Here is an 18,344-nt window from a genome sequence, read left to right on the forward strand (position 1 = left end):
CTTCATGGATAGATAAAGCTGGGTATCATCTGCGTAACAATGAAAATTTAAGCAATACCGTCTAATAATACTGCCTAAGGGAAGCATGTATAAAGTGAATAAAATTGGTCCTAGCACAGAACCTTGTGGAACTCCATAATTAACTTTAGTCTGTGAAGAAGATTCCCCATTTACATGAACAAATTGTAATCTATTAGATAAATATGATTCAAACCACCGCAGCGCAGTGCCTTTAATACCTATGGCATGCTCTAATCTCTGTAATAAAATTTTATGGTCAACAGTATCAAAAGCAGCACTGAGGTCTAACAGAACAAGCACAGAGATGAGTCCACTGTCCGAGGCCATAAGAAGATCATTTGTAACCTTCACTAATGCTGTTTCTGTACTATGATGAATTCTAAAACCTGACTGAAACTCTTCAAATAGACCATTCCTCTGCAGATGATCAGTTAGCTGTTTTACAACTACCCTTTCAAGAATTTTTGAGAGAAAAGGAAGGTTGGAGATTGGCCTATAATTAGCTAAGATAGCTGGGTCAAGTGATGGCTTTTTAAGTAATGGTTTAATTACTGCCACCTTAAAAGCCTGTGGTACGTAGCCAACTAACAAAGATAGATTGATCATATTTAAGATCGAAGCATTAAATAATGGTAGGGCTTCCTTGAGCAGCCTGGTAGGAATGGGGTCTAATAAACATGTTGATGGTTTGGATGAAGTAACTAATGAAAATAACTCAGACAGAACAATCGGAGAGAAAGAGTCTAACCAAATACCGGCATCACTGAAAGCAGCCAAAGATAACGATACGTCTTTTTCTTTTTCTAAGTCCACCCTTGCTCTACTGGTGGTTGGCTCTCACTGCGGTATTGTATCACTTCCTGTTCCGGAGCACTGCGGTGTTTTTCTGTATCTGTTAGCTGTTTAATCTGCGCAGTTAGATTGATCTAGTTATCTAGATTACGATTTGTTTCCCAGTGTAATCTTTACGTGCCTTAACTAAAGCACTCCTTCTGCTGAATCACCTCTAAATTATTTACACATTATTCACTTTGCGTGTTTTTAGGAATCCGCTAGGTTAGCGTAGCTACTAGCTCTTAGCCTATTTAGCATGGCGGCTTCTCCTGTCTCTCCCGCACTTTTCTGCTCTGGGTGTGAAATGTTTAGTTATTCCTCGGCCTCCTTTAGCAGTAACGGCACTTGTAATAAGTGCAGCTTATTCGTAGCTTTGGAGGCCAGGCTGGGCGAATTGGACACTCGGCTCCGCACCGTGGAAAATTCTACAGCTAGCCAGGCCCCTGTAGTCGGTGCGGACCAAGGTAGCTTAGCCGCCGTTAGTTCCCCCCTGGCAGATCCCGAGCAGTCGGGAAAGCAGGCCGACTGGGTGACTGTGAGGAGGAAGCGTAGCCCTAAACAGAAGCCCCGTGTACACCGCCAACCCGTTCACATCTCTAACCGTTTTTCCCCACTCGACGACACACCCGCCGAGGATCAAACTCTGGTTATTGGCGACTCTGTTTTGAGAAATGTGAAGTTAGCGACACCAGCAACCATAGTCAATTGTCTTCCGGGGGCCAGAGCAGGCGACATTGAAGGAAATTTGAAACTGCTGGCTAAGGCTAAGCGTAAATTTGGTAAGATTGTAATTCATGTCAGCAGTAATGACACTCGGTTACGCCAATCAGAGGTCACTAAAATTAACATTAAATCGGTGTGTAACTTTGCAAAAACAATGTCGGACTCTGTAGTTTTCTCTGGGCCCCTCCCCAATCGGACCGGGAGTGACATGTTTAGCCGCATGTTCTCCTTGAATAGCTGGCTGTCTGAGTGGTGTCCCAAAAATGAGGTGGGCTTCATAGATAATTGGCAAAGCTTCTGGGGAAAACCTGGTCTTGTTAGGAGAGACGGCATCCATCCCAAACTCCAGGAATATCCAGGGTTGGGACCAGGAAGCAGAGTTGTAGTCTTACACACCTCTCTGCAGCTTCTCTCCCCCTGCCATCCCCTCATTACCCCATCCCCGTAGAGACGGTGCCTGCTCCCAGACCACCAATAACCAGCAAAAATCTATTTAAGCATAAAAATTCAAAAAGAAAAAATAATATAGCACCTTCAACTGCACCACAGACTAAAACAGTTAAATGTGGTCTATTAAACATTAGGTCTCTCTCTTCTAAGTCCCTGTTGGTAAATGATATAATAATTGATCAACATATTGATTTATTCTGCCTAACAGAAACCTGGTTACAGCAGGATGAATATGTTAGTTTAAATGAGTCAACACCCCCGAGTCACACTAACTGTCAGAATGCTCGTAGCACGGGCCGGGGCGGAGGATTAGCAGCAATCTTCCATTCCAGCTTATTAATTAATCAAAAACCCAGACAGAGCTTTAATTCATTTGAAAGCTTGTATCTTAGTCTTGTCCATCCAAATTGGAAGTCCCAAAAACCAGTTTTATTTGTTATTATCTATCGTCCACCTGGTCGTTACTGTGAGTTTCTCTGTGAATTTTCAGACCTTTTGTCTGACTTAGTGCTTAGCTCAGATAAGGTAATTATAGTGGGCGATTTTAACATCCACACAGATGCTGAGAATGACAGCCTCAACACTGCATTTAATCTATTATTAGACTCTAATGGCTTTGCTCAAAAAGTAAATGAGTCCACCCACCACTTTAATCATATCTTAGATCTTGTTCTGACTTATGGTATGGAAATAGAAGACTTAACAGTATTCCCTGAAAACTCCCTTCTGTCTGATCATTTCTTAATAACATTTACATTTACTCTGATGGACTACCCAGCAGTGGGGAATAAGTTTCATTACACTAGAAGTCTTTCAGAAAGCGCTGTAACTAGGTTTAAGGATATGATTCCTTATTTATGTTCTCTAATGCCATATACCAACACAGTGCAGAGTAGCTAACTAAACTCTGTAAGTGAGATAGAGTATCTCGTCAATAGTTTTACATCCTCATTGAAGACAACTTTGGATGCTGTAGCTCCTCTGAAAAAGAGAGCTTTAAATCAGAAGTGTCTGACTCCGTGGTATAACTCACAAACTCGTAGCTTAAAGCAGATAACCCGTAAGTTGGAGAGGAAATGGCGTCTCACTAATTTAGAAGATCTTCACTTAGCCTGGAAAAAGAGTCTGTTGCTCTATAAAAAAAGCCCTCCGTAAAGCTAGGACATCTTTCTACTCATCACTAATTGAAGAAAATAAGAACAACCCCAGGTTTCTTTTCAGCACTGTAGCCAGGCTGACAAAGAGTCAGAGCTCTATTGAGCTGAATATTCCATTAACTTTAACTAGTAATGACTTCATGACTTTCTTTGCTAACAAAATTTTAACTATTAGAGAAAAAATTACTCATAACCATCCCAAAGACGTATCATTATCTTTGGCTGCTTTCAGTGATGCCGGTATTTGGTTAGACTCTTTCTCTCCGATTGTTCTGTCTGAGTTATTTTCATTAGTTACTTCATCCAAACCATCAACATGTTTATTAGACCCCATTCCTACCAGGCTGCTCAAGGAAGCCCTACCATTATTTAATGCTTCGATCTTAAATATGATCAATCTATCTTTGTTAGTTGGCTATGTACCACAGGCTTTTAAGGTGGCAGTAATTAAACCATTACTTAAAAAGCCATCACTTGACCCAGCTATCTTAGCTAATTATAGGCCAATCTCCAACCTTCCTTTTTTCTCAAAAATTCTTGAAAGGGTAGTTGTAAAACAGCTAACTGATCATCTGCAGAGGAATGGTCTATTTGAAGAGTTTCAGTCAGGTTTTAGAATTCATCATAGTACAGAAACAGCATTAGTGAAGGTTACAAATGATCTTCTTATGGCCTCGGACAGTGGACTCATCTCTGTGCTTGTTCTGTTAGACCTCAGTGCTGCTTTTGATACTGTTGACCATAAAATTTTATTACAGAGATTAGAGCATGCCATAGGTATTAAAGGCACTGCGCTGCGGTGGTTTGAATCATATTTGTCTAATAGATTACAATTTGTTCATGTAAATGGGGAATCTTCTTCACAGACTAAAGTTAATTATGGAGTTCCACAAGGTTCTGTGCTAGGACCAATTTTATTCACTTTATACATGCTTCCCTTAGGCAGTATTATTAGACGGTATTGCTTAAATTTTCATTGTTACGCAGATGATACCCAGCTTTATCTATCCATGAAGCCAGAGGACACACACCAATTAGCTAAACTGCAGGATTGTCTTACAGACATAAAGACATGGATGACCTCTAATTTCCTGCTTTTAAACTCAGATAAATCTGAAGTTATTGTACTTGGCCCCACAAAACTTAGAAACATGGTGTCTAACCAGATCCTTACTCTGGATGGCATTACCCTGACCTCTAGTAATACTGTGAGAAATCTTGGAGTCATTTTTGATCAGGATATGTCATTCAAAGCGCATATTAAACAAATATGTAGGACTGCTTTTTTGCATTTACGCAATATCTCTAAAATCAGAAAGGTCTTGTCTCAGAGTGATGCTGAAAAACTAATTCATGCATTTATTTCCTCTAGGCGGGACTATTGTAATTCATTATTATCAGGTTGTCCTAAAAGTTCCCTAAAACGCCTTCAGTTAATTCAAAATGCTGCAGCTAGAGTACTGACGGGGACTAGAAGGAGAGAGCATATCTCACCCATATTGGCCTCTCTTCATTGGCTTCCTGTTAATTCTAGAATAGAATTTAAAATTCTTCTTCTTACTTATAAGGTTTTGAATAATCAGGTCCCATGTTATCTTAGGGACCTCGTAGTACCATATCACCCCAATAGAGCGCTTCGCTCTCAGACTGCAGGCTTACTTGTAGTTCCTAGGGTTTGTAAGAGTAGAATGGGAGGCAGAGCCTTCAGCTTTCAGGCTCCTCTCCTGTGGAACCAGCTCCCAATTCAGATCAGGGAGACAGACACCCTCTCTACTTTTAAGATTAGGCTTAAAACTTTCCTTTTTGCTAAAGCTTATAGTTAGGGCTGGATCAGGTGACCCTGAACCATCCCTTAGTTATGCTGCTATAGACGTAGACTGCTGGGGGGTTCCCATGATGCACTGTTTCTTTCTCTTTTTGCTCTGTATGCACCACTCTGCATTTAATCATTAGTGATCGATCTCTGCTCCCCTCCACAGCATGTCTTTTTCCTGGTTCTCTCCCTCAGCCCCAACCAGTCCCAGCAGAAGACTGCCCCTCCCTGAGCCTGGTTCTGCTGGAGGTTTCTTCCTGTTAAAATGGAGTTTTTCCTTCCCACTGTAGCCAAGTGCTTGCTCACAGGGGGTCGTTTTGACCGTTGGGGTTTTACATAATTATTGTATGGCCTTGCCTTACAATATAAAGCGCCTTGGGGCAACTGTTTGTTGTGATTTGGCGCTATATAAAAAAAAATTGATTGATTGATTGATTTGGGATGGTTATGAGTAATTTTTTCTCTAATAGTTAAAATTTTGTTAGCAAAGAAAGTCATGAAGTCATTACTAGTTAAAGTTAATGGAATACTCAGCTCAATAGAGCTCTGACTCTTTGTCAGCCTGGCTACAGTGCTGAAAAGAAACCTGGGGTTGTTCTTATTTTCTTCAATTAGTGATGAGTAGAAAGATGTCCTAGCTTTACGGAGGGCTTTTTTATAGAGCAACAGACTCTTTTTCCAGGCTAAGTGAAGATCTTCTAAATTAGTGAGACGCCATTTCCTCTCCAACTTACGGGTTATCTGCTTTAAGCTACGAGTTTGTGAGTTATAAGGGAGTTAGAGTATCTCGTCAATAGTTTTACATCCTCTTTGAAGACAACTTTGGATGCTGTAGCTCCTCTGAAAAAGAGAGCTTTAAATCAGAAGTGTCTGACTCCGTGGTATAACTCACAAACTCGTAGCTTAAAGCAGATAACCCGTAAGTTGGAGAGGAAATGGCATCTCACTAATTTAGAAGATCTTCACTTAGCCTGGAAAAAGAGTTTGTTGCTCTATAAAAAAGCCATCCGTAAAGCTAGGACATCTTTCTACTCATCACTAATTGAAGAAAATAAGAATAACCTCAGGTTTCTTTTCAGCACTGTAGCTAAGCTGACAAAGAGTCAGAGCTCTATTGAGCTGAGTATTCCATTAACTTTAACTAGTAATGACTTCATGACTTTCTTTGCTAACAAAATTTTGACTATTAGAGAAAAAATTACTCATAACCATCCCAAAGATGTATCGTTATCTTTGGCTGCTTTCAGTGATGCCGGTATTTGGTTAGACTCTTTCTCTCCGGTTGTTCTGTCTGAGTTATTTTCATTGGTTGCTTCGTCCAAACCATCGGCATGTTTATTGGACCCCATTCCTGCCAGGCTGCTCAAGGAAGTCCTACCATTATTTAATGCTTCAATCTTAAATATGATCAATCTATCTTTGTTAGTTGGTTATGTACCACAGGCCTTTAAGGTGGCAGTAATTAAACCATTACTTAAAAAGCCATCACTTGACCCAGCTATCTTAGCTAATTATAGGCCAATCTCCAACCTTCCTTTTCTCTCAAAAATTATTGAAAGGGTAGTTGTCTTACAGACATAAAGACATGGATGACCTCTAATTTCCTGCTTTTAAACTCAGATAAAACTGAAGTTATTGTACTTGGCCCCACAAATCTTAGAAGCATGGTGTCTAACCAGATCGTTACTCTGGATGGCATTTCCCTGATCTCTAGTAATACTGTGAGAAATCTTGGAGTCATTTTTGATCAGGATATGTCATTCAAAGCGCATATTAAACAAATATGTAGGACTGCCTTTTTGCATTTACGCAATATCTCTAAAATCAGAAAGGTCTTGTCTCAGAGTGATGCTGAAAAACTAATTCATGCATTTATTTCCTCTAGGCTGGACTATTGTAATTCATTATTATCAGGTTGTCCTAAAAGTTCCCTAAAAAGCCTTCAGTTGGTTCAGAATGCTGCAGCTAGAGTACTGACGGGGACTAGCAGGAGAGAGCATATCTCACCCGTGTTGGCCTCTCTTCATTGGCTTCCTGTTAATTCTAGAATAGAATTTAAAATTCTTCTTCTTACTTATAAGGTTTTGAATAATCAGGTCCCATCTTATCTTAGGGACCTCGTAGTACCATATTACCCCATTAGAGCGCTTCGCTCTCAGACTGCGGGCTTACTTGTAGTTCCTAGGGTTTGTAAGAGTAGAATGGGAGGCAGAGCCTTCAGCTTTCAGGCTCCTCTCCTGTGGAACCAGCTCCCAATTCAGATCAGGGAGACAGATACCCTCTCTACTTTTAAGATTAGGCTTAAAACTTTCCTTTTCGCTAAGGCTTATAGTTAGGGCTGGATCGGGTGACCCTGGACCATCCCTTGGTTATGCTGCTTTAGACGTAGATTGTGGGGGGGTTCCCATGATGCATTGTTTCTTTCTCTTTTTGCTCCGTATGCATCACTCTGCATTTAATCATTAGTGATCGATCTCTGCCCCCCTTCACGGCATGTCTTTTTCCTGGTTTTTTCCCTCAGCCCCAACCAGTCTCAGCAGAAGACTGCCCCTCCCTGAGCCTGGTTCTGCTGGAGGTTTCTTCCTGTTAAAAGGGAGTTTTTCCTTCCCACTGTTGCCAAGTGCTTGCTCATAGGGGGTCGTTTTGACCGTTGGGGTTTTTTATAATTATTGTATGGCCTTGCCTTACAATATGGAGCGCCTTGGGGCAACTGTTTGTTGTGATTTGGCGCTATATAAGAAAAAAGTTGATTGATTGATTGATTGATTGATTGATTGATTATACCACAGAGTCAGGCACTTCTGATTTAAAGCTCTCTTTTTTAGAGGCGCTACAGCATCCAAAGTTGTCTTCAATGAGGATGTAAAACTATTGACGAGATACTCTATCTCACTTACAGAGTTTAGGTAGCTACTCTGCACTGTGTTGGTATATGGCATTAGAGAACATAAAGAAGGAATCATATCCTTAAACCTAGTTACAGCACTTTCTGAAAGACTTCTAGTGTAATGAAACTTATTCCCCACTGCTGGGTAGTCCATCAGAGTAAATGTAAATGTTATTAAGAAATGATCAGACAGAAGGGAGTTTTCAGGGAATACTGTTAAGTCTTCTATTTCCATACCATAAGTCAGAACAAGATCTATGATATGATTAAAGTGGTGGGTGGACTCATTTACTTTTTGAGCAAAGCCAATAGAGTCTAATAATAGATTAAATGCAGTGTTGAGGCTGTCATTCTCAGCATCTGTGTGGATGTTAAAATCGCCCACTATAATTATCTTATCTGAGCTAAGCACTAAGTCAGACAAAAGGTCTGAAAATTCACAGAGAAACTCACAGTAACGACCAGGTGGACGATAGATAATAACAAATAAAACTGGTTTTTGGGACTTCCAATTTGGATGGACAAGACTAAGAGTCAAGCTTTCAAATGAATTAAAGCTCTGTCTGGGTTTTTGATTAATTAATAAGCTGGAATGGAAGATTGCTGCTAATCCTCCGCCCCGGCCCGTGCTACGAGCATTCTGACAGTTAGTGTGACTCCGGGGTGTTGACTCATTTAAACTAACATATTCATCCTCAGAGGTGTCAAGTAACGAAGTACAAATACTTCGTTACTGTACTTAAGTACACTTTTTAGGTATCTGTACTTTACTCCTTTACTTATTTTTCTGCCTACTTCTGACTTCTACTCATTACATTTTCACACAAGTATCTGTACTTTCTATTCCTTACATTTTTAAAACAAACAGCCTCGTTACTCTTGGCTTCAGTTTAATGTTTATATATATATTTCACGTCATGTGCGCCTGTAATCAACTTTTCTGCAGCGCGGCTTTGCTTTGAACCGTGAACCAATCGAAGCAGTGGTTCGCAGATTGAATGCTTCGACCTATTGCTTCGTTTATTCTTTCTTTCTTTCGCTTAATTTTCCCCCGCTAAAATCCTAAAGAGCATACTTCTGTGAGTATTATTTACCTTTTCTACGTTAAACCGACCTGTTATGGTCTTCTGAAACAGCTGATGTATTTTATAACTTAAAAACGGGAGCGACGCTAACGCGTTAGCATGTCTATGGCGTTTTCAATGTTAAAAGTTAGCATTAAGCAATTGCAGCCGTCATCACGTTCGGGTGCATTTGTTTTCAAATTGTATTATTTCTTAAATTTATTTTTGTTTATATATCAATAATCTAATGATTATTATATACAATTTTAGAGAAAGAGGCAAAAAGAACCTCAATAGAAACACAACAGAAAATATAAAAGCAACTAACAATGAACATACATAAATAAATACATACAGAAATAAATGTTTCCTGTGAACACCTAGTGACTCTTACACCTCCACTTCATCCCTGTCTTATTTAATGACAGTTTGTTTCGGTCAAACCATATTGTCAATGTGTTAATTTCTTCAGTGATTTCCTCCTGAACTATCTGCCAAACTAGAAAACTGCTGCATCCTAGTAAGAGCAGAATACTACTGGAATGAATCTGAATAAGGAAAAGTTGTGTTGTTTTTTTTTTTTTGTTGTTGTTTTTTTTTCCTTCACTAAATGGATGCTGCACTCACTGCAGTTTATTGTCTGGAATAGTCCCAGATTGCATTTCAGAGCTTCTAGAATTGAAACATTTTCCTGCAGGTGGTGTTGGGGGGTAATTTTGGGTTTTGGGTCTTGGGCCACATGTAGAACGAATCAGATTTTAAATTAAGCTTTCAATTCATATAGTGGCATCTACCTTTTTTTTTTTTAAAGGTTACTTTATACTTTTATATTTTAAGTAGGGTTTGGAGCACATACTTTTTCACTTTTACTTGAGCAAAGAGGTCAAGTTGATACTTCAACTTTTACCAGAGTGTTTTTAAACTGCAGTATCTATACTTCTACTTAAGTAACAAATGTGTGTACTTTTGACACCACTGTTCATCCTGCTGTAACCAGGTTTCTGTAAGGCAGAATAAATCAATATGTTGATCAATTATTATATCATTTACCAACAGGGACTTAGAAGAGAGAGACCTAATGTTTAATAGACCACATTTAACTGTTTTAGTCTGTGGTGCAGTTGAAGGTGCTATATTATTTTTTCTTTTTGAATTTTTATGCTTAAATAGATTTTTGCTGGTTATTGGTGGTCTGGGAGCAGGCACCGTCTCTACGGGGATGGGGTAATGAGGGGATGGCAGGGGGAGAGAAGCTGCAGAGAGGTGTGTAAGACTACAACTCTGCTTCCTGGTCCCAACCCTGGATTTTTATTTTTATTTTTATTTTATTTTATTTTTTAGCACCGTTGCCGTGTGTTACCTGTGCTGCTCCATGGCCTGTCTGGTGGATTTTTATTTAATTTTTTAGCACTGTTGCCGTGCGTTACCTGTGCTGCTCCATGGCCTGTCTGGTGGATTTTTATTTTATTTTTTAGCACTGTTGCCGTGCGTTACCTGTGCTGCTCCACAGCCTATCTGGTGGATTTTTATTTTATTTTATTTTTTAGCACTGTTGCCGTGCGTTACCTGTGCTGCTTCATGGCCTGTCTGGTGGATTTTTATTTTATTTTTTAGCACTGTTGCCGTGCGTTACCTGTGCTGCTCCACAGCCTGTCTGGTGGATTTTTATTTTATTTTATTTTTTAGCACTGTTGCCGTGCGCTACCTGTGCTGCTTCATGGCCTGTCTGGTGGATTTTTATTTTATTTTTTAGCACTGTTGCCGTGCGTTACCTGTGCTGCTCCACAGCCTGTCTGGTGGATTTTTATTTTATTTTATTTTTTAGCACTGTTGCCGTGCGCTACCTGTGCTGCTTCATGGCCTGTCTGGTGGATTTTTATTTTATTTTTTAGCACTGTTGCCGTGCGTTACCTGTGCTGCTCCACAGCCTGTCTGGTGGATTTTTATTTTATTTTATTTTTTAGCACTGTTGCCGTGCGCTACCTGTGCTGCTCCACAGCCTGTCTGGTGGATTTTTATTTTATTTTATTTTTTAGCACTGTTGCCGTGCGTTACCTGTGCTGCTTCATGGCCTGTCTGGTGGATTTTTATTTTATTTTTTAGCACTGTTGCCGTGCGTTACCTGTGCTGCTCCACAGCCTGTCTGGTGGATTTTTATTTTATTTTATTTTTTAGCACTGTTGCCGTGCGCTACCTGTGCTGCTTCATGGCCTGTCTGGTGGATTTTTATTTTATTTTTTAGCACTGTTGCCGTGCGTTACCTGTGCTGCTCCACAGCCTGTCTGGTGGATTTTTATTTTTATTTTATTTTTTAGCACTGTTGCCGTGCGTTACCTGTGCTGCTCCACAGCCTGTCTGGTGGATTTTTATTTTATTTTATTTTATTTGTTAGCACTGTTGCCGTGCGTTACCTGTGCTGCTCTACAGCCTGTCTGGTGGATTTTTATTTTATTTTTTAGCACTGTTGCCGTGCGTTACCTGTGCTGCTCCACAGCCTGTCTGGTGGATTTTTATTTTATTTATTTTTTAGCACTGTTGCCGTGCGTTACCTGTGCTGCTCCACAGCCTGTCTGGTGGATTTTTATTTTATTTTATTTTTTAGCACTGTTGCCGTGCGTTACCTGTGCTGCTTCATGGCCTGTCTGGTGGATTTTTATTTTATTTTTTAGCACTGTTGCCGTGCGTTACCTGTGCTGCTCCACAGCCTGTCTGGTGGATTTTTATTTTTATTTTATTTTTTAGCACTGTTGCCGTGCGTTACCTGTGCTGCTCCACAGCCTGTCTGGTGGATTTTTATTTTATTTTATTTTATTTGTTAGCACTGTTGCCGTGCGTTACCTGTGCTGCTCTACAGCCTGTCTGGTGGATTTTTATTTTATTTTTTAGCACTGTTGCCGTGCGTTACCTGTGCTGCTCCACAGCCTGTCTGGTGGATTTTTATTTTATTTTATTTTTTAGCACTGTTGCCGTGCGTTACCTGTGCTGCTCCACAGCCTGTCTGGTGGATTTTTATTTTATTTTATTTTTTAGCACTGTTGCCGTGCGTTACCTGTGCTGCTTCATGGCCTGTCTGGTGGATTTTTATTTTATTTTTTAGCACTGTTGCCGTGCGTTACCTGTGCTGCTCCACAGCCTGTCTGGTGGATTTTTATTTTTATTTTATTTTTTAGCACTGTTGCCGTGCGTTACCTGTGCTGCTCCACAGCCTGTCTGGTGGATTTTTATTTTATTTTATTTTTTAGCACTGTTGCCGTGCGTTACCTGTGCTGCTCCACAGCCTGTCTGGTGGATTTTTATTTTATTTTTTAGCACTGTTGCCGTGCGTTACCTGTGCTGCTCCACAGCGTGTCTGGTGGATTTTTATTTTTATTTTATTTTTTAGCACTGTTGCCGTGCGTTACCTGTGCTGCTCCACAGCGTGTCTGGTGGATTTTTATTTTTATTTTATTTTTTAGCACTGTTGCCGTGCGTTACCTGTGCTGCTCCACAGCCTGTCTGGTGGATTTTTATTTTATTTTATTTTTTAGCACTGTTGCCGTGCGTTACCTGTGCTGCTTCATGGCCTGTCTGGTGGATTTTTATTTTATTTTTTAGCACTGTTGCCGTGCGTTACCTGTGCTGCTCCACAGCCTGTCTGGTGGATTTTTTATTTTTATTTTATTTTTTAGCACTGTTGCCGTGCGTTACCTGTGCTGCTCCACAGCCTGTCTGGTGGATTTTTATTTTATTTTATTTTTTAGCACTGTTGCCGTGCGTTACCTGTGCTGCTTCATGGCCTGTCCGGTGCCTTAACTAAAGCACTCCTTCTGCTGAATCACCTCTAAATTATTTACACATTATTCACTTTGCGTGTTTTTAGGAATCCGCTAGGTTAGCGTAGCTACTAGCTCTTAGCCGATTTAGCATGGCGGCTTCTCCTGTCTCTCCCGCACTTTTCTGCTCTGGGTGTGAAATGTTTAGTTATTCCTCGGCCTCCTTTAGCAGTAACGGTACTTGTAATAAGTGTAGCTTATTCGTAGCTTTGGAGGCCAGGCTGGGCGAATTGGAGACTCGGCTCCGCACCGTGGAAAATTCTACAGCTAGCCAGGCCCCTGTAGTCGGTGCGGACCAAGGTAGCTTAGCCGCCGTTAGTTCCCTCCTGGCAGATCCCGAGCAGTCGGGAAAGCAGGCCGACTGGGTGACTGTGAGGAGGAAGCGTAGCCCTAAACAGAAGCCCCGTGTACACCGTCAACCCGTTCACATCTCTAACCGTTTTTCCCCACTCGACGATACACCCGCCGAGGATCAAACTCTGGTTATTGGCGACTCTGTTTTGAGAAATGTGAAGTTAGCGACACCAGCAATCATAGTCAGTTGTCTTCCGGGGGCCAGAGCAGGCGACATTGAAGGAAATTTGAAACTGCTGGCTAAGGCTAAGCGTAAATTTGGTAAGATTGTAATTCACGTCGGCAGTAATGACACTCGGTTACGCCAATCGGAGGTCACTAAAATTAACATTAAATCGGTGTGTAACTTTGCAAAAACAATGTCGGACTCTGTTGTTTTCTCTGGGCCCCTCCCCAATCAGACCGGGAGTGACATGTTTAGCCGCATGTTCTCCTTGAATTGCTGGCTGTCTGAGTGGTGTCCAAAAAATGAGGTGGGCTTCATAGATAATTGGCAAAGCTTCTGGGGAAAACCTGGTCTTGTTAGGAGAGACGGCATCCATCCCACTTTGGATGGAGCAGCTCTCATTTCTAGAAATCTGGCCAAATCCTCCAAACTGTGACTATCCAGGGTTGGGACCAGGAAGCAGAGTTGTAGTCTTACACACCTCTCTGCAGCTTCTCTCCCCCTGCCATCCCCTCATTACCCCATCCACGTAGAGACGGTGCCTGCTCCCAGACCACCAATAACCAGCAATAATCTATTTAAGCATAAAAATTCAAAAAGAAAAAATAATATAGCACCTTCAACTGCACCACTGACTAAAACAGTTAAATGTGGTCTATTAAACATTAGGTCTCTCTCTTCTAAGTCCCTGTTGGTAAATGATATAATAATTGATCAACATATTGATTTATTCTGCCTAACAGAAACCTGGTTACAGCAGGATGAATATGTTAGTTTAAATGAGTCAACACCCCCGAGTCACACTAACTGTCAGAATGCTCGTAGCACGGGCCGGGGCGGAGGATTATCAGCAATCTTCCATTCCAGCTTATTAATTAATCAAAAACCCAGACAGAGCTTTAATTCATTTGAAAGCTTGTCTCTTAGTCTTGTCCATCCAAATTGGAAGTCCCAAAAACCAGTTTTATTTGTTATTATCTATCGTCCACCTGGTCGTTACTGTGAGTTTCTCTGTAACTTTTCAGACCTTTTGTCTGACTTAGTGCTTAGCTCAGATAAGATAATTATAGTGGGCGATTTTAACATCCACACAGATGCTGAGAATGACAGCCTCAACACTGCATTTAATCTATTATTAGACTCTATTGGCTTTGCTCAAAAAGTAAATGAGTCCACCCACCACTTTAATCATATCTTAGATCTTGTTCTGACTTATGGTATGGAAATAGAAGACTTAACAGTATTCACTGAAAACTCCCTTCTGTCTGATCATTTCTTAATAACATTTACATTTACTCTGATGGACTACCCAGCAGTGGGGAATAAGTTTCATTACACTAGAAGTCTTTCAGAAAGCGCTGTAACTAGGTTTAAGGATATGATTCCTTCTTTATGTTCTCTAATGCCATATACCAACACAGTGCAGAGTAGCTACCTAAACTCTGTAAGGGAGATAGAGTATCTCGTCAATAGTTTTACATCCTCATTGAGGACAACTTTGGATGCTGTAGCTCCTCTGAAAAAGAGAGCTTTAAATCAGAAGTGTCTGACTCCGTGGTATAACTCACAAACTCGTAGCTTAAAGCAGATAACCCGTAAGTTGGAGAGGAAATGGCGTCTCACTAATTTAGAAGATCTTCACTTAGCCTGGAAAAAGAGTCTGTTGCTCTATAAAAAAGCTCTCCGTAAAGCTAGGACATCTTTCTACTCATCACTAATTGAAGAAAATAAGAATAACCCCAGGTTTCTTTTCAGCACTGTAGCCAGGCTGACAAAGAGTCAGAGCTCTATTGAGCTGAATATTCCATTAACTTTAACTAGTAATGACTTCATGACTTTCTTTGCTAACAAAATTTTAACTATTAGAGAAAAAATTACTCATAACCATCCCAAAGACGTATCGTTATCTTTGGCTGCTTTCAGTGATGCCGGTATTTGGTTAGACTCTTTCTCTCCGATTGTTCTGTCTGAGTTATTTTCATTAGTTACTTCATCCAAACCATCAACATGTTTATTAGACCCCATTCCTACCAGGCTGCTCAAGGAAGCCCTACCATTATTTAATGCTTCGATCTTAAATATGATCAATCTATCTTTGTTAGTTGGCTATGTACCACAGGCTTTTAAGGTGGCAGTAATTAAACCATTACTTAAAAAGCCATCACTTGACCCAGCTATCTTAGCTAATTATAGGCCAATCTCCAACCTTCCTTTTCTCTCAAAAATTCTTGAAAGGGTAGTTGTAAAACAGCTAACTGATCATCTGCAGAGGAATGGTCTATTTGAACCAGAGTTTGATCCTCGGCGGGTGTGTCGTCGAGTGGGGAAAAACGGTTAGAGATGTGAACGGGTTGGCGGTGTACACGGGGCTTCTGTTTAGGGCTACGCTTCCTCCTCACAGTCACCCAGTCGGCCTGCTTTCCCGGCTGCTCGGGATCTGTCAGGGGGTAACTAACGGCGGCTAAGCTACCTTGGTCCGCACTGACTACAGGGGCCTGGCTAGCTGTTGAATTTTCCACGGTGCGGAGCCGAGTCTCCAATTCGCCCAGCCTGGCCTCCAAAGCTACGAATAAGCTACACTTATTACAAGTACCGTTACTGCTAAAGGAGGCCGAGGAATAACTAAACATTTCACACCCAGAGCAGAAAAGTGCGGGAGAGACAGGAGAAGCCGCCATGCTAAATCGGCTAAGAGCTAGTAGCTGCGCTAAGCTAGCGGATTCCTAAAAACACGCAAAGTGAATAATGTGTAAATAATTTAGAGGTGATTCAGCAGAAGGAGTGCTTTAGTTAAGGCACGTAAAGATTACACTGGGAAACAAATCTTAATCTAGATAACTAGATCAATCTAACTGCGCAGATTAAACAGCTAACAGATACAGAAAAACACTGCTGTGCTCCGGAACAGGAAGTGATACAATACCGCAGTGAGAGCCAACCACCAGTAGAGCCAAGCAAGTTTATGTTTGTTTTGTTTGTTTTTATGTTTCTTTTATAAGTAAGAAGAAGAATTTTAAATTCTATTCTAGAATTAACAGGAAGCCAAAGAAGAGAGGCCAATATGGGTGAGATATGCTCTCTCCTTCTAGTCCCCGTCAGTACTCTAGCTGCATCAACTGAAGGCTTTTCAGGGAACTTTTAGGACAACCTGATAATAATAGCCTTCATTGGCTTCCTGTTAATTCTAGAATAGAATTTAAAATTCTTCTTCTTACTTATAAGGTTTTGAATAATCAGGTCCCATCTTATCTTAGGGACCGCGTAGTACCATATCACCCCAATAGAGCGCTTCGCTCTCAGACTGCAGGCTTACTTGTAGTTCCTAGGGTTTGTAAGAGTAGAATGGGAGGGCAGAGCCTTCAGCTTTCAGGCTCCTCTCCTGTGGAACCAGCTCCCAATTCAGATCAGGGAGACAGACACCCTCTCTACTTTTAAGATTAGGCTTAAAACTTTCCTTTTTGCTAAAGCTTATAGTTAGGGCTGGATCAGGTGACCCTGAACCATCCCTTAGTTATGCTGCTATAGACTTAGACTGCTGGGGGGTTCCCATGATGCACTGAGTGTTTCTTTCTCTTTTTGCTCTGTATGCACCACTCTGCATTTAATCATTAGTGATTGATCTCTGCTCCCTTCCACAGCATGTCTTTTTCCTGGTTCTCTCCCTCAGCCCCAACCAGTCCCAGCAGAAGACTGCCCCTCCCTGAGCCTGGTTCTGCTGGAGGTTTCTTCCTGTTAAAAGGGAGTTTTTCCTTCCCACTGTAGCCAAGTGCTTGCTCACAGGGGGTCGTTTTGACCGTTGGGGTTTTACATAATTATTGTATGGCCTTGCGCCTTGGGGCAACTGTTTGTTGTGATTTGGCGCTATATAAAAAAAAATTTGAAATTGAATTGAATTAATGAATTACAATAGTCCAGCCTAGAGGAAATAAATGCATGAATTAGTTTTTCAGCATCACTCTGAGACAAGACCTTTCTAATTTTAGAGATATTGCGTAAATGCAAAAAAGCAGTCCTACATATTTGTTTAATATGCGCATTGAATGACATATCCTGATCAAAAATGACTCCAAGATTTCTCACAGTATTACTAGAGGTCAGGGTAATGCCATCCAGAGTAAGGATCTGGTTAGACACCATGTTTCTAAGATTTGTGGGGCCAAGTACAATAACTTCAGTTTTATCTGAGTTTAAAAGCAGGAAATTAGAGGTCATCCATGTCTTTATGTCTGTAAGACAATCCTGCGGTTTAGCTAATTGGTGTGTGTCCTCTGGCTTCATGGATCGATAAAGCTGGGTATCATCTGTGTAACAATTTTCATTGTTACGCAGATGATGAGAATTGTTATGAAACCAGAGCTAAATAACTAGTAAAAAAATTGTTGCAGCCATAATTTCACTCAAATACTATTTTCACATAATAAATGCAGGACTTGTCTTCCAGTCGTCCGTAGGAAAGAGTGACTTATTTTCACTGAAACAGTTGTGGTTCTGTTCTTTCCAAACAGACGTGTCTGCAGACTATGATATTTGCAGATGACATGAATGAAGAGAGTAGAGAGCAGGTTGAGATAATTCTGGAGAGGTGGAGGTACACTCTGGAGAGAAGGTGAATGAAAGTCTGTATGAGCAAGATGTAGGTGAATGGTGTGGTTTCAAGGAACTGAGGTGTGAAAGGTAATAAAACCACAGGGGAGAGAGCTGAAGGAGCTATTAATGTCTTGGAGAGTAACGAGGACAGACAGGAGGAATGAACAGAGAGGGACAGCACAGGTAGGACAGAGAGGTGAGACTGAGATGGGTTGGACATGTGCAATGGAGGAACCCAGGGAATATCAGGAGGAAGATGGAGCCACCAGGCAGCAGGGGAAGAGGGAGTGTCTGGATGTGGGCCGGAGGACATGCAGGTGGCTGATGTGATAGAGGAACATGCAGAGGAAAGGGTGAGGTGGAGACTGATGATCAGCTGTGGCGACTTCTAACGGGAGCAAACAAAACAAGAAACAGCAGCAGCCGCTGTTCTGTTGTTTGCAGTGTACTGTGGGTGTTGTGCGTCTGTGGTATAT

At 41.1% G+C, this 18,344-nt stretch overlaps 1 protein-coding gene across 1 annotated transcript in view; it reads right to left on the bottom strand.

Annotated features, from left to right (window-relative positions):
• alk (ALK receptor tyrosine kinase) overlaps nucleotides 1-18,344 on the bottom strand; it is a 1,475,036-nt gene that overhangs the window by 113,010 nt on the left and 1,343,682 nt on the right.

Source organism: Thalassophryne amazonica, chromosome 19, assembly GCF_902500255.1.
Source record: "Thalassophryne amazonica chromosome 19, fThaAma1.1, whole genome shotgun sequence".
NCBI classification, from domain to species: Eukaryota; Metazoa; Chordata; class Actinopteri; order Batrachoidiformes; family Batrachoididae; genus Thalassophryne; species Thalassophryne amazonica.